This window comes from Anser brachyrhynchus (assembly GCF_964034855.1).
Source record: "Anser brachyrhynchus genome assembly, chromosome: 4".
Lineage (NCBI taxonomy): Eukaryota > Metazoa > Chordata > Aves > Anseriformes > Anatidae > Anser > Anser brachyrhynchus.
In genome coordinates this window covers 56,162,825-56,179,150 of record NC_137698.1, presented here as the reverse complement: position 1 = coordinate 56,179,150, position 16,326 = coordinate 56,162,825, and the positions used below count along the sequence as shown (strand labels likewise).

Here is a 16,326-nt window from a genome sequence, read left to right as displayed (position 1 = left end):
AAATCAAGCGACCATGACAGTTTCTCCTCGGTATTTTCCAACTCAGCTCTTGCACACCCCCAATTTCCCCCATTTCAGCTCTTCCTTCCTCTGTGGCCATATCCAAATCCATGGTTTACAAAATCCAAAGCAGATGGAGAAGCTACTGTTCGGAAGGTGTTTGAGACAACCTGAAATCATGTCTTTAAAGAAGCTTTAAGACCAGCAGCAGACAACAGGTTTTTTTTTTACTCCTCCCTCTTCCTGTACAAAGAGTCATTTGGCTTTAGGGAAAGCTGCTGACTCTGTAGCAGCTGCCCTGGCATGCAGGTACTAGCCTGGAGCAGCCTGGAAGAGAAAGAACAGCTTCGGTAGGACAGTGTAGGACCTAAACAGCAGCCTGAAAGAAAAGGATTCACAAGCCCAGCATACACCCAAGGTAGCAGATATTAAGGTACACCTTATTCTTCAAGGTATCTGCTAACTAAAAGGGCACTACTTATGACGTAGAACTGAAGCATGAAAGATTGACTGCTTTTGTACTATATCAGTTGCTCCAATAAAGGATAAAATGTGTTCCTATACAATTTCCCTAATGCCTTTTGAATAAGTAAATCATTATTCAGCCAAGCAGTCATAAATAAATCTTCATGCCCTGCCTCATTCCCCAGACACATACAAACAAATATAAATTTAAAATCACGTAATCAATGGAGCACAATTGTTATCACTGCTATGAGTAATTGTACTCTAATATTACTATGAAATAACTAGTTTAATCACTAGAAGTTTCCTCTTGCAGTTTTGTAACTACCTTTATTACTCCCACTTTCAGAAAGAACTAATCGAAAACAGGAAAAAACTTTGCACTTACATCATATATGCGTGTGTATGTATGGCACAGTAAGGAGAAAAAGAAGTTGAATAAACCCACACTCTTCTGGAAGACATACAAATCAGCACATTTATCACAAAAGTTCCATTATTTACAAGAACTCTTTAGATTCTTGCCAATATATTCAGCTTCATTTTTTGTGATGCATTTTTATAGCTTTGATCACTGCTTGCAAGTCTGCCAAGCAGTGACTTACCACCTTCAATATGAAAGGCATTCAATTAGAGATTTTTGGAGAGAGAACTCCATAGGCCACATACCAGCCTCTCGAGAGATGAAGTCTGTTCGGGAGTTAACTCACTGAAAGATTCTTAAGTCATTTAAATTCAAAGAGGCCTGGATTGAGCTAAACCGATTAACAATCAACTTTTAGAATAGGAATTAGATTTAACTTTGTCCTTCCTCAACCTGAGCACCTATCTAAACACTCATCATTTCTTTAAAAACCTAAGCCCCCCTTTCTCAAAAGATATAATTCAATAGCATTGCCCCTCAGCTATCTCTAAATCCCACCAAAATACATATATAAATACATATTGTGTTAAGTTGAATCTTTTTTCCTTAGTTTTTCTAATTACTACAGAAATAACTAATGGGAGCAAAAAATATCAAGCAGGCACTGCTTCATGTACCCATTACAAAAAAAAAAGTACACACACTCACATACGAAAAACCACCTCCAGTGTTAGCCTATCAGTTAACCAATTTCAACTTCAATTTTGGAATACTTTATCTCTGCTGTTTCCAGAACTTCCTTGGGGTTTTGTGGTGCTATATAGGGTCTTAACCCTGAGGTGTTAGCGTTTATTTTCAAACAGTATCATTCTCCCAATCTCTCCACCTCCTACAGTAACAAAAAAGGCACTTAAGTAAGTAGCTTCTATTTACTGACACACACTCTTCCATATCTAAATATTGTTTTTTCTACATGCAACAGCTTTGCCAACACCTTAATCTGGAAAACCTCCATTCTGCTACTTCAGGAACTCCAATAGCCATGTATTATCGGTTATTTGGATCCTAACCCATCTCTGTATGAACCACAACACTATGCACAGGATTATCAAGCACAGAACGAAGAACATAATTTCTTTTTGTTGCATATTTTCCAGCATAATACACAGCAGACCAAGAAAGGAAGAAACTGCTCACTAAGACGATGTTTTGACCACAAAATGCCAGCAATGCTGGGAGCTGAAGCCAAAGCCATTTTTTGTTTCAATAGTTGCTAACAGTTGCTGTAGTTGAAGCACTTCTAAAGACATGCTATAGATCTGACCCACCTACACAACTCAGTAAATGATATACAAATACTGATTGTGAAACTTACTGGTATTTGTGGATCTGAGGGTTTTGCTTATTTTGGTTTGAATGCTCGGATGACGCTTTAAATAAAACACAACTAGGTAAATATGATTCTATGATACACACAATCAGTGAATATTTGTAACACAGGCTAGAAGATAAATACTACATCATGTCTTACGTTGTAATGTTTTATCCTTACTACAGTCTTAAGCTCAAGAAGTGTACAGAAAAATAGAACTCAAGGACCACCTTATCCAAAATAGTAAACTATTTAAAATAAATGAGTATCAATAAAACTCTGCAACTTTAACCGTAGAATAATTCACACAGTTTGTACAATATTACATATGACGATGCAGTGATCATATATAAATGATATATACCTGTTTGTACATTGACTTTCACGTCAGTAATTGTACCACTTCAGAAATTTAAGTAGAAAGAAGTCTTAAAGGTTAGTTCACATACATCCTGCAAAACAAAGCTTTTACTCTCAGTAGCAGGGCAAAATAGTTTGTCCCATAGCATTAGACAGAAATAAGCATTAAAAAAATAATCAAGCTTCCCTCATTTTTTTCTTTCTTAAATAAAACTGATTCTAAGTGCACTGTCACATCCTCTGATGTAGAGTCACACAGACAAAAGCCATTCATTCAACACATTCACAGAAGTGGGAAGAATGCTATATGAAATAGAGCATCTTGGAAGACACTTGACTATTCAATTTTACAGAAATATGTGTACGGTGTCCAAATTGCTATGTGTAAAAAGCAATACAAGGGAATCCATCTGGGCTTCTCTTCTAAGAAAATATGCTTTTGGCATGTGATAAGTTGCCATTTGTTTTGCACATCATAAGCCTTACATGGGATCATCCAACTTTCTTCCCCAGATGACGATGTTTCTCAAACTCGTTTCAAAATGATTTTCCCATCCTTCCTTTTCTCCTCTTGCAGAAGGGACTTAGACATGGGGTAGAAGGACTCGGAGTAGCATACCAGTTCTTTCTGTTTTGCAGAAAAGAGCAGCTATATAGCCCCAAGGAAACACAACAATATTGGCATGGAAAAAAAATATATAATTTTCAGGACGCTTCCTCACATGGAGGATATGTTCTTGTACCTAACATTTTAAAAAACTGTGCCACTTGATACGGCCTCCATTCCATGATTTTCAAGTTGGGGAAATCTGCGAGACATCACTGATTGGAAGATGTGTGCAGATAAACCAATCTATGTTGAAGCAAGCCAGCCAACTTTTAACGAAATGCACAAACAGAAGGATATAGCTGAATATAGAAGTACTCAAATGAGTGTTTCTCATTACTCAACATTCAAATGAGACTTTCTTCTTCCTTTTAAAGAAAACTACTGATACCCGCCTAAAGAAATCTTCTGAAGCGCACAGCAAGCCAGTCACACTTCCAGTGATGAGTTCAACAAATACAAGGAAGTTCAGGCTTGCTCCCAACTTCTGCTAAACCACATGCTACACTAAGTTCCAAATAAATGTGGGGGAAAAAATAAATAAATTAAAACAACTACTCTAAGATTTACCAAGGAGCAGCCTTACATCTGTTGGTGGTCAGTTTCACCCTCCCACTGGGCTTGACTGCATACAAACTGGCAAGATTAGCAGGCTTAGGAAGCGCTGTAGATCATTACAGATCTTTCTTTTTAGCTTGCTCAAAAAAAAAAAAAAATCCTCTGAAGTGACCATTTTAAAGGTGTCACTTATTGAATTAGCATTTGGGTCAACACAGAGCAAGGTAACCAATGGCAACCAGCACAGTTCCTTGCCCAAAAGCAGCGAAGTGACTTAGTTCAACACGATTACGAAATACCTTCGAGCACATCCTCCGCTCAAATAGTTTCCTCGTTCTTTTTTTTTTTTATTATTATTATTTTACTTTATTTTATTTTTTTATTTCGGAAGGCTTCTGTTTCAGAGGAAAGCTCAGCCACCTTCGCCGCCTGGGAGCGGAGGCTCACGCCGCCAGAAATTCCTGTGGAGCAACTCGCGGCGTCGGGAGCGCGGCGCGCAGCGGGGCGGCACCGGCCGGGCGCACTGCGGCGAGTTGCTGCGGCAACACGGGGGTGCCACGTCCCGGCTCTGCCTCTCCGATCAGTAAGGGCATCCCAGCGCTGTTACACTCCGCCACAGCGAGCTTCACGCACCGTCCGGTAAAACTCGCAGGCAGCTTAACGAGAAGCCCGTGCCTAACTTCACAGAAAGTACTCGGAGTAAATAAACACACCGCAAAGCGCCCTACCTCGGCTGGCATTTACTTACGGACCGTTAAAACGGTTAAGCCGAGAAGCACGCAGGCGGGGAAACGCACGCTACCTGCCGACCTGCCCCCCAGGCTCCAGCTCCCGCATCCGCCCCGGCACCCTCCGGCGGCACCCCCGTTACCGCGGCACCGCCGGCCCACCCCGGGGAGCCTCCCGAGCAGGCCGGGTCGCTCAGCGAGAGCAGGCCGGGTCGAGCCGAGCCGAGCCGAGCGCTCCCCGCCTTGCGCCCCTCGGCGGCTGGCTTACCTCCTGGCGACGAGCAGCCGCGGAGGGGAAGGAGGAGAGGGCCTGCTGGCCGCTTGGGCTCCCTCCTCTCCCCCTGCTCGCTCGTTTTCTCCTTCCTTCCTGCCTGCCTCCACACCCCACCCCACCCCCGCGCTGCTCCCCGGCGAGCCGCGCCCGCGGCGCTCCGCTTCCTTCCCTCCCCTTCCCTCCCTCCGGAGGCGGCCGCACCTGGGCTGGCGGGGCGGCGTGCTGCCTCAGGAGCCCGGCCGGGGGCTCGGGGAGGGCTGCCTGCCCCACAGCACGGCCCCGGAGCACGACCCCGGGGTCCTCCTTTCCTCCCCCGGGGCGTAGGGCGAGATGGCCGCGGGGCTCCCCCCGGGCTCCCCGCTGCCCCCCAGCGGAGCCCCGCGAAGGGCGCAGCGCCCTCCCGCCTCGCTTGGCTGGATGAAATTAGGAAGCTTTAAGTAACGCGTGTCACTTGCCCCGCTTCTAGGAACTCGCCCGCACCCGTGAGGTGCTGACGCGCTGCTGAAAGTCGCTTTTTATTACACAAAACGAGACCGAAAAGTGCTCTGACGCGCTCCGGCGGCCGCCCCCCTCGCACCGTGTGGACCCTGAGCTCCTCGAGGTGAGGCTGGGGATGCCCCGGGAGCCTCTGCTGAAATAGCCGAGGTCTACCCCGAAAAACAGGCCAATAAAGCCCTCCTTGGGAGCGAGTAAACCTGCGTTCTTCTGGCTGCTGCAAAGATTGCTTATTGCATGCTAAATACAGCCTTACTACATAGCCTGACTTACACCGAGGCTGTTAAAGACCGTCAGAGGCTGAAGAGTGCCATGGTAGTAAAATGAGGTTTCAGATCACAACTTCGAACGTAAGCAACTTTTTCATTCTCCAGTTCCCCGCTGAAACAAGTGGAAGGAGTGAAGTTCAGCATTACAGAGCCAATCCCACCCGTGCCCAAGCACTTCTGAAAATCCTGCTGCGCACCCTAGCTATTAAATGTCTAAATACCAGTCTACTAAAAAATGCAGTTAATTTAATCTCCCAAACTTGTATTACACAAGCAAATTTTAAGGTAAAAAAGCCCTACACGAGTGCAAACTTTTGTTTTTGCTTTTTCTAGGTGACCTAAAGAAATTCATTATTTTCTTGACTGACTTTCTATTAATCATTTTGCTGAGCCTGGCTCAATGTCATTCCCAATCATTTGCACATGGACCCATGTTTCCAAACCGAGTTGCTGCACAGATCTGACCCAGGTAGGTACACAAACACCCTTTTTGGCCATAGCCTTTCTGGATTGTAATCTAAGGGCTCACAGACTCATCCGATCACAGATTTGCCTAAGATCCCGAGCTAAGCCTAGCTTCCTTTCAGAACAGTAAGAATGCCAATGAATGCTGACTTAGAAAAGGAATTTTAACCACAGAAATTTAAAATATTTGAAAGATTCATATCTTGTAAACAACAAAAGACTTGCCTTCTTTGCAAGGCTTACCTTGCCATGCAAGTATCCACTTCATTAGCTGAATTAGCTTCATTAGGCTGAATTTCTCTTTCCTGCAAGTTTTTAGGTATGGCAGTTGATTCATACCCTTGAACTCTTCTCTGTCAAGAAAGTCCAAGTCCTTCTATAAAGCCCACCTCTCCTTCTCTTCCAGGAGACCCATGTGATTTGTCCATGTAAGTGGACGAGCAGCAGAGACTACAGATGACAGGCCCCTCGGTTTTTAAAACAGCTTTCACTCTCATACAGAACTCACTAAAAGAGGCTGTCCTCAGCATATTTACATTTATGCATTAATAGCGTCTTCCCTCAAAGCATAACATGGCGCTCTGCACCCTGACACTCTGTGTTTCAACCAGAACTAGCCACTTTTCTTTTCTTGATCACTAGATGAGAACACAAGATCTGAGATTTTTGTTGTTGGAGGGGGATTCAGATTCTAAGAAAGTTCTCAAGTCTCTGGTTTATCTATGGCATACAGCTCTCTGTAATGGAGCACGAAATGTCAGCTTTCTACCATTGTGGTAAAGCAAAACAAAAACTAACTAACTAAATAACCCTTCGCATATCTAAAAGGAAACCACAACTTCTTAATTCTGATGTAATTCAGATATAAAGCACAGTACTATTCTAAGGCTTGTTGATATTCTTGAGTTTTGTAAATCTGTTGACAGGTTTAACAACTGCAGAGATTTTATTATCTGATAATTTCCTTGGCCTATGAATTTCTGTGTTGCTATCATGAAAATTTTTTAGGTCGGTAATGTTTTTTAAGTAGGTGAAGATAAAGTTTTGGTTTAGAAATTCATTTTAAGTGGAAGTTGCAATACTTTTGCTATGCCCTTTAGAAGTTATTAGTGCCTTTCATATCCTAAAATACATATGGCCATACAAGAAGGTCATTCATAGTGAACACATTAAGTTTGCTTTCCCATTCAGAATTATGATTACATAAACCTTCAAGATAATTTTGTTTTCCAGCAATAGAGATTCACCTGATTATTTTTAATATGATCAGTCCATAAGAATAACCAAGTAAGTCTGTGTTTAACTGAAGATGGAATATCATCTAAATTGTACAGGAGTTCATCCGTAGAATATGAATCAACCCCAGACTTCCACACTCCATCTGTGTGGTCTGTCATAAATTAAAGTATATATTTGCTTCAATATTGTTCATCAAGCTGGTAATGCAACTAATTCAAACTCGTCAGCCATTTTCCAGTTTTCCAGATATTGTCATTTTTGGATCTGTCTATCTTTAAAACTGATCAGTTCTGTTTGCCATGTATTTTGAATTTAAGTACTCTAACTGCACAAACAGCAAGCTGCTGAGATAACTAGGGCTTCTTTTATTGATTGTGTACAAGTAGCTCTGATACTGTACTTGAGGTTTGGCAGCTATCTAAAAATATACAGAAAAACTGAGTTTGTGACTTTTTATAAGATTATTTAACTCTGCTGTAAAAACAGCACATACTCCCATTGAGTACAGGCTGAACAAGACACAAAGAATTACTTTCTAAACTTGGTCTTCTGTAATCTTTTCAGTCTCATTACCTTTAAAGCAGAAGTAATAAAACTCATCCACCAGTCCCTCAAGGTGTTGAGAAGATTAAACATATTTGGTTTTTGGAGCTTTTAAGCATTATAAGAAATTAAATGTTACCTACATCTCAAACAACCAGCAGATGAATGCCAACCAGCTCTTTTATGACTGGAAATTCAGTACTATTGTTATACTATTGTTAATAAAATATCATGAAAACTAACCTTGGAAATTAAATCATGCGCTGTAATTATCAAAAGCAGAGCTCTAGCGTGAGGTAACATTTCACACAGGATAAGACAAAAAAAAACCTGTAAAGACTCAGAAAAAAAAAATGATAGGACTGTAGTTAAGAATGAGCGCAGGTTTTGAGAAATCTAGGTCCAGTTTTTGTATCTGTTCTCAACTGTTTCTGTGGCTTTGGGATTTATATTGTCCAATTGTTCAGTGCATTATAACTTTTAACTTTTGTATGTCTCGCTGGACACCAACCTGCATTTCAACTTAGACCTATAAACTAGTTCAACACATACCACATTTTTCAAATGTAACTGTGTAATAGTCAATCTGATTTCCAAGCAGCATCATAGATACATCATATGACACATTTGTATTTTCAGACTATCAATTTATAAACTAGTTGATGTTATTCCTCACAGGTGTGAAAACATAGTCATTGTGGTTTTAGACATCTTATTTCATTTACATTTGACCTTTATGCAGTCACTGTTTTCTTAAAACTACCGATGGACTCATGCAGTAGTCCCTTTAAGTTGTTCTGATATTGATAATGCTGCTTTTGAAACTAATGACATAACACCAGTGGAACAATACTGTTTACTGACTAGTTTTACAGCATACTGATTTTTTTTTCTTTCCCTCACCAATGCAGGTGACAGTTATGTTAGAACTAATTTTCTGTCTCATGTATTGTATATCGCACTCGAGTGCACACGCAAAGTCCCCTAAAGGTAAGAAGCTATTTGGATCAACTGAAATACTCTGAGAATAACAAAAACAGTAATTAGGTTTGCTCCAAAAGCACCTCTCGTATTGTGGCGAGGAGTTAGTCAGAAATATTGAATTTGACCTCTCTCAATGGGAGTCTGCAAAGATGGCAATTCAAAATACATCCTTGCTACAGTGTGAGATTTCTGGAAGGTCCACCCACTGCCTTTGGCGAAAGCACACCCTACAGCACTTCCCTGGACTAACACCCTCTATGTCGCAGCTCTTAAGCCAGCACCCAAATTTGCAGATACTGCCCCGTGGGTTGGTGACCCCCACTTTCACATACATTTTTATGTGCTTCAATCTGCAGGCAACCTGAGAATTTTGCCTGCAGTACTGCTTTATTTAAATTCATTGCTTACGGGGAAGTAAAATCATCTTCTATGTATAAGACTCACCTGAGTTCACAAGCCTGAAAATGAAAACAGCAGATTTATTCTAGCAAAGCAAGAGGGTTAAGCTCTTGCTTCAAATGAAAGACATATAAAAAAAAGTCAAATTTAAAAAATACCTGACATCAATCTCTCACTCTAGTTGTCACTTAGGGTTTCTCCAAGACATCTCTCACTAGAAAAGCTGCAGGGGCAGCTTCAACACTTTGTTTTCAGAGTGCCTGTGTTCGGTGTGGGACCTCATCCTGCCACTTCTGTCTCTCATTTATATTTAACAGTTTTCTAGTGGCTTTTGAATACAAATGCAGCTTCAAAGCATGTGGTAAGTTCTTTTTATTTCTTTGCTATTGTTCTCATTTACGGGATCTTGTTACCTTGACATAACTTCCTGTCATCTTTGAAAAATCTAATGGAGCATTCTTAAATTTATTTGAAAATGAATCCCTCTGAGAAACTTTCCTACACATCAGAGCGCTAACTTCTCCCATATTCAACTTTTGTGCTGTTGACTGAATTGTAATGAATCATGAGGTTTTATCTACACAGCACTGGTTTGCTCGCATTCTACAGAAACCACATATGACACATTTAAAGATCCTGTTAGTTTTAAAGGTCACTCTTTCAAATACCTCCTTCCCGCTTTTATTTTACTTGTTGCTTGCACAAATTTGGCATGGAAAGTAATGAAGCATACTAGACATCACAGAACTATTTTTAGAGAAAAACTTTCCAAAGTACAATCACAGTTAAAATTGCATATACTTCAGTATAATTTCACATTTTTATTTAGGTCTGGTGAAACACATTGTATCTCTTATGTTTTCTCTTTCCTCCCAGACAAACAAACAAATAAACAGACAACCCCCCCCACACACACTTCATGATAGTTGGCTCACTTCCAGGATTCTGATGCTATTAAAGAGACTAAACTGGAGGTTCACTGTATGTATAAATAATACTTTAATAGAAAACTCTTAATGAAGATACCCCATCTGCGCAAGAATAATTTCCTGTGAAGTTACTAGGTTAAGTTAGAAGGCTGAGAAGTATCAGGACATTATGTGAAATGGGCTTTAGGTAGTTAAAGTCCTTTGACTTTCAGTCTCTTTCCTAAATAACAAATTGAGTGACAAGCTCAAACACAAAATGCTAAAAGTAGCCAAGCCAAGATGGGGAGTACTACTCACAGCATGCTGGAGAGGTTGTGTTGCAGCAGTGACTGGTCCGAGATGTTGCTCCCATTGCTTTGATCACTCTACTGTGAAAAATGTTACGCAAAACTGTGAGACCAAACCCCAGTTGTTTCAGGCAAACAAAGGATGGCATAAGTATTCTGCCTAAAATCTTGAATTAGGTTGCTATTTAAGAATCACAGAATGGTTTGGGTTGGTAATCTCAATCAAATAGCTTATAAATGAGCTCTGCTGAAATAGGTCACACTAAGCCACTTACATCCGGATTGACCTCGCTACTTTTTCACCTTCGTATGCTCAGAAAATTTCATACTTCTTTTAAGGACTGCATTGTACCAAGGGTATCAAGGGAGCAATGAGGGCTTAACTCCATTGTTGAGGAGAGCAGTATTAACTAAGACTAAGACTTTGTCATTAGGAAAAGAAACAGCATCAAGTGAAAACAACAGTTTCATGTCATGTTTCTATGATCTTTCCCTTTCTAAAATTTAATTAAAATTGCAATTAAATAAGTGTCACCTCAATATTGGATAGAAACAACTACAGTTTTTCTTATATAATTAAATATTAACATTAAAACAACATCAATCATGTTTAATAACTGCAAAATATTATTGCTGATCACATCAAAATGCATTTTTCTTTCAAGAATTAATTTTTCCCAAAGGTTATAATCAAGTTATTACTTGATCTTATAAAATGAGACAAACAGCAAAGAGGCTGTGGAAATTATGAGCTTCTCCAGGTAAACAGTTAATCACGCTTCTGGCCCCTCAGAGACGCTGGTAATCTTGTACTTTCCTTATGAAATAAGTGGAAAGCCAACGTATCACACAAAGGCTGGATTTAAGATAATTCAGTTTTGTATGCACAAATAAAAGAGCTATACAAGATCAAAACCTTGACTAAATCTTTTTGCTTTATGCACACTGTTATGGAAATCAAATTACATATTCTGCTCAGCTACTGCAGTACAAAACTTACCCCTTGCTTACGAATGCTTAGAATTCTGGAGGCCTTATCAGTTCTTGTGCACAGAGCAAAATGAAAAGGAAATACATTCAAAAATAAAGAAAATTCTAGTTTAAATTAATGCACTAAAACCATTCATTGCCATTTCTACAGTACACCAAAGGTCTATGTGAGCACAAAAAAAGATGTAATGAGAACTGATTAGACTATTTCATTCTATAGCTAGGGAAAGGCCACTTTTTCTTCTCATCTGCCATCTAAACTCACTTGTCTTGCACTTTGAAGAAATTGTCCATTGTAAGTGAATCATCAGTAAAAGCAGTTTGTATTTCTTTCACAAAACTGAGGTACAGGAAATGCATATTACAGTTCATGCTGGATTCCAGGCAGAGTACGTTTCCAGCTAAGTCAAGATTATCTCCTGTAGAAGAATGCAAATAAGACAATATAGTGTATGGATTTGAGAAGTATGTATTGCTATTTTTATCTTCCCTTTCATTCTTAGATTTTTCAAGTACTGAAGGACAGATTAGATGGAATAGAAGTTCCTCTTGCAACTCAGAGTTATATATTGCTATTTTTATCTTCCCCTTCATTCTTCTCAGATTTTGTAGGTCTATGTTCAAGTACTAAAGGACAAATTAGATGGAATAAAAGTTCCTCTTTCCACTCAGAAGTCACCAAAGATGGTGAGGACTCATAATGCTGAGTCCCAGTCTGCAATCTTGTCCTGGTTTTGCTGGGAGAGTTAATTCTTCTCACAGTAGCTGGTATGATGCTGTGTTTTTGATTTACAATGAAACACCAATGGTTTAGCTGTTGCAGAGCAGTTCTTACACAGAGCCAAGAGCTTTTCAGCTTCTCACGTTGCCCTGCCAGCGTGGAGGCTGGGAGTGCACAAGAAGGTGGGGGGGATGGAACCAGGACAGCTGACCCAAACTGGCCGAAGGGACATTTCATACCATGTGGCCTCATGCTGTACAATAAAACTGGGGGGAGTTGGCTGGGGAGGCCGTTCCTACTGGGCATCATCGGTCAGCAGGTAGTGAACAATTGCATTGTGCATCAATTGCTTTTCTTGTTTACATTAATATTTTTTTTTCCTCCTTTCCTCCTTTCTAAACTGTCCTTATGTTAACCCATTTACAGTTTTACCTTTTGCAGCTCTCTCCCCCATCCTATGGGCAAGGAGTGAGTGAATGGCTGTGTGGTGCCTTCCAGAGTAAACCACAACAAACCTATTTGTCTTTGGTCTGTAAATAGACAGTATTTGTTACCACGGCATATTATTCAAACTACTGATCAACAGTTATCAACAATTAATCTAAAAGACATTGCAAAAAGAATATATGATTGTTTTGTTCTGATTTCCATATCACAAAGCTAACCTACGACCATGCCTATGCACGGTTTGGCATAGTTAGCATGTTCTAGAACATGATCCCATGTTCTGCATGTTAACTCTACCCAAGCATAGCTAAGGATGGCTTTCTCTACATTGTTTACTTGAAACCTCCACAGAAGCTAACATAAATGTAAAGGCAAATTCAGAGCCCACAGCATCATTTAGCACAGGCTCAGACTTTCCTACCTACTACACGCTGGAGCTTTGCCTTTCATACCATTAGGCTCATGCACACTGAATCACTGGCATGATGACTAAACATCAAGTACTGGGACAGCACTAGGAGAGATATAGCTTTCTAATCATACTTTTTTTCTGTAATTACATATTCCAATGTGATTATGACTTCCTTCAAAGCATCCAGCACTGGTCATTATGGTATAGTGCTAAATGGACCACCCACAAGAGCAAATAATATAATTCCTATGGCACAGTACTTCTATGGCACCATCTTTGTTTCTCTCACATTGTAATTATCTTCTCACTTGGGCCTTAGAATACGAAAGACAGGAAAAAGAAAAAATAAACCTTTATACATATTTTCAAGTATGAAAAGATCAATAAACGCAGCAAAATCCATCTATTGTTACGTACTGAACTTTGTATTATACACAGAATATAAAGATAGAATTTACTTTGTCTGCATCACACACTCTAATCTCTTTTCCTAGCAGAGCAAAGTCCACTTTGTTATCAGCTATGCAACATTGTTAAGGTACTCTGAAAAGAACATGTATGTGCATCTGCTAAACAATAATAACTGTATTTAACTCTATACTTTGATCCCTATTTTTCTAAATTGTATATGTTTCTCCTCATACATCCAAGGCCATTATTTAAAATGGATGTGAAAGCTCTTTTAAGGACTCTTCGAACAGTTAAAAGAGTATAGTTAAAAGTGAAAGTAACTAAGGTATATAAATTGTTTTAAAACAAAGTCCAGCATGGAGCCAATTTTCTACTATATTTCTATCTTGCTGATGTAGATTTGCTAAAGAGTAGTATCACTCTTCAAAATAGCAAAATTCAATGGAGAACTAAGCTCTCAGGTTGAGTGCACAGCTCTCTTGTTACTGGTTCTTTCACAAAATGCAAATAATAAAGAACCCAAGAGCTGAAAATACACAATTTAGAAACAATTTTACATCTACCACAATATTTCTTGCACTTACTTCTTGCACATTGTCTCATGATTGTTTGAATTTTCTGCCCTTTATATTACCCACCCCGGCACAGGGCCCTGTTTTGACAATGGGGTTGCAGGAGGACACCCACACGTCTCTTTCTCTGTGAGTCTGTTGTAACACTATCCACATGTAATGGTAAACACAACTGTGTCTTCATCTTACCCCTAAGAGCTTGATTCTTTTTCAGCTAAAAGATTTTATTATTATTTTTTTTTTCAGGAACTTCCAGTGAGGCTGGGGCTATTTTACTCATTTCAGTAACATTTTCAGCATGCTCAGAAAGCTTCAGACATGGCCCAGCTATCAGCTGATCTCACCCGGTGAGGCTGGTCTGGGCCACAAAGGCTTGTAGGGCCCTTATTGCTACGACCAGATTGGATTGCTTTGGGCAAGACCTTGTGCCAAGTAATAGAAGTCTAATTGTTCTCAAATATATTTATATTGCTCAATACCTGCCAGTTCAGTACATAAACACAAGCCTTAAGTTGTAATACTATCCATTAAACAGCATCAAAGATAACTAATAAATTCCAGATACATAATTTTTCATCATTCTTCAAGTAAGGAGAAAATGGTAAATTATTAGTAAGATACCACAAACAGGCTTTCAGTGACCATAGGCATAGATCATAGTTAGCACCATGGTTAGCACAATTGAAATTCTAATAGAGACCTATTTTTGTTTGACTGAAACTATGTTTCTGCTATATAAATAGCTGAACTTAAACACCTTCAAACAGACCATCAAACAATCTAACTATATATGCTCTTCACTACTGTTGAAATTCTTATACTTATACTTATTTATTATACTTATTTACTTATATACTTATTTACTTATATAATACTTATTATACTTATTTATTATACTTATACTTATTTATTCTTATACTGTTTAAATTCTTATACAGACCGCTGTATGACAGACAATTATACCATGCAGTACTTCATATTTTTACAGAAGCTTTTTGAACGTTTCACTCAAGTTCAGAGAAGATCGATATAAATTTTTATCTCAAAGGATTGGTATTGTTTCTTAAACTACACATTAAAAACTCAAAATAGTTTCTCATCTCCTATTGAATGCAATTTAGATAAATGTCTTTTCTAAACTAACTAATCTTCCCTTTCAAAAATGCATAGAAAATTTATAGAGATAGCATGGATTAACTGAAGCAGGAGTTACATATTTAATTCTTTAACTCATCAAAACAGTTTGCTTATGGCAAAGAACATGAATATAGATCAGTTCCTGTCATATCTTCTAAACTCAAGTTTATAAAAATGTGTTGTAGTAGTAGCTTCTAGAAATCTCTGCAACATCTGATGAATAGTCATATTCTGGTAAGGGGCCATTTATTATTAGCTATTTCACACACAAAATTTACTTTAAAAAAATAAATAAATAAAAACCAGATCTTATCTGACCATTATTCAAACTAACTTTTTTTTTCCTTTTTATTTTTTTTTTCTTTTCTAAACTCACATATGCTAATTGATTTAGATAGTCTGATGTATTCTAAGCAAATACGTGTACTGGAAAAGATCCAGAGTGGACGAATCCTACTATACTATGGTTAGAGGAGTAATATAGAAGCACACCAAGAAAGTGGTGTATGCAATAATATATAGTAAATACATAATAAAGTATTTTTGTTCCCCTTCGTATATTTTCCTTACACATCCTCAAAAAATTGAGTGAGAAGATTAGATTTTTCACTTCTTGTACATGAAAGTATATGTTCGTTTCAGAGTTCCCTTTGTCCTAGAAATAACTTAGAAGAATGTAGTGCTGCTGGACCATCAGAAATGGTAAATAGGTTAGTGATTCACCTACCCTTTTGTGTTAGCTGTGCAGTACACTCAGTGTGATCAAGCAAACTATAATGAGTCAAAAGGAACTTTCCTTTTGAATTTAATAATTACAGCTGGTTTCAGCTCATACACTGATTAAAAACACTTTTTATCTTTCCTAGTTATTTTTAACACTTATGCAGTGCTTTACATCTTCAAAGCACTCTGCTGACATTACCTTATTAGTCCTTACAATGCTCCTATGCTATTTTCAGTGTGCTTTTACATCCTGGTCCCATTTTAATTGCTATTAAAAGCTGCATTATTTATAATGGACCATAAAGAGGAATGTTTAGTAGGAAAGCCACCGTGTTGACAATTTGTATAGCACATTTCTTAAACTATAAAACATTTTTGGTGTATGTGACACTTCAAATTTAGACCAGTATCGAACTCTGCCTATGAAGATTTCAGACCAGTCTGCTCCATCTGTTTTCATTGCCATACTGGTGAGACTTTTATTCCTGAACATGCTGGATGAGATGGAAATCAATGCAAATACTGTCACTGAGGTATCAGCACTCAAATTTCACCCACTGGAGTCAATGAACAAA

General features: G+C 39.0%; 1 protein-coding gene and 1 long non-coding RNA gene across 2 annotated transcripts in view; one reads left to right on the top strand and one right to left on the bottom strand.

Moving 5' to 3' along the window:
• ARAP2 (ArfGAP with RhoGAP domain, ankyrin repeat and PH domain 2) overlaps positions 1–5,071 on the bottom strand; it is a 128,618-nt gene extending 123,547 nt beyond the window's left edge. Inside the window, 1 exon segment of the mRNA XM_080590063.1 lies at positions 4,930–5,071. The gene's annotated coding sequence lies outside the window, so the exon portion shown is untranslated.
• Positions 5,072–5,191: 120 nt separating this feature from the next.
• LOC308194313 lies at positions 5,192–7,906 on the top strand. The gene is made up of 3 exons (XR_013950431.1): positions 5,192–5,329; positions 5,826–5,961; positions 6,364–7,906. It is a non-coding gene; the product is annotated as an uncharacterized lncRNA (long non-coding RNA).
• The last annotated feature ends 8,420 nt before the right edge of the window (positions 7,907–16,326 follow it).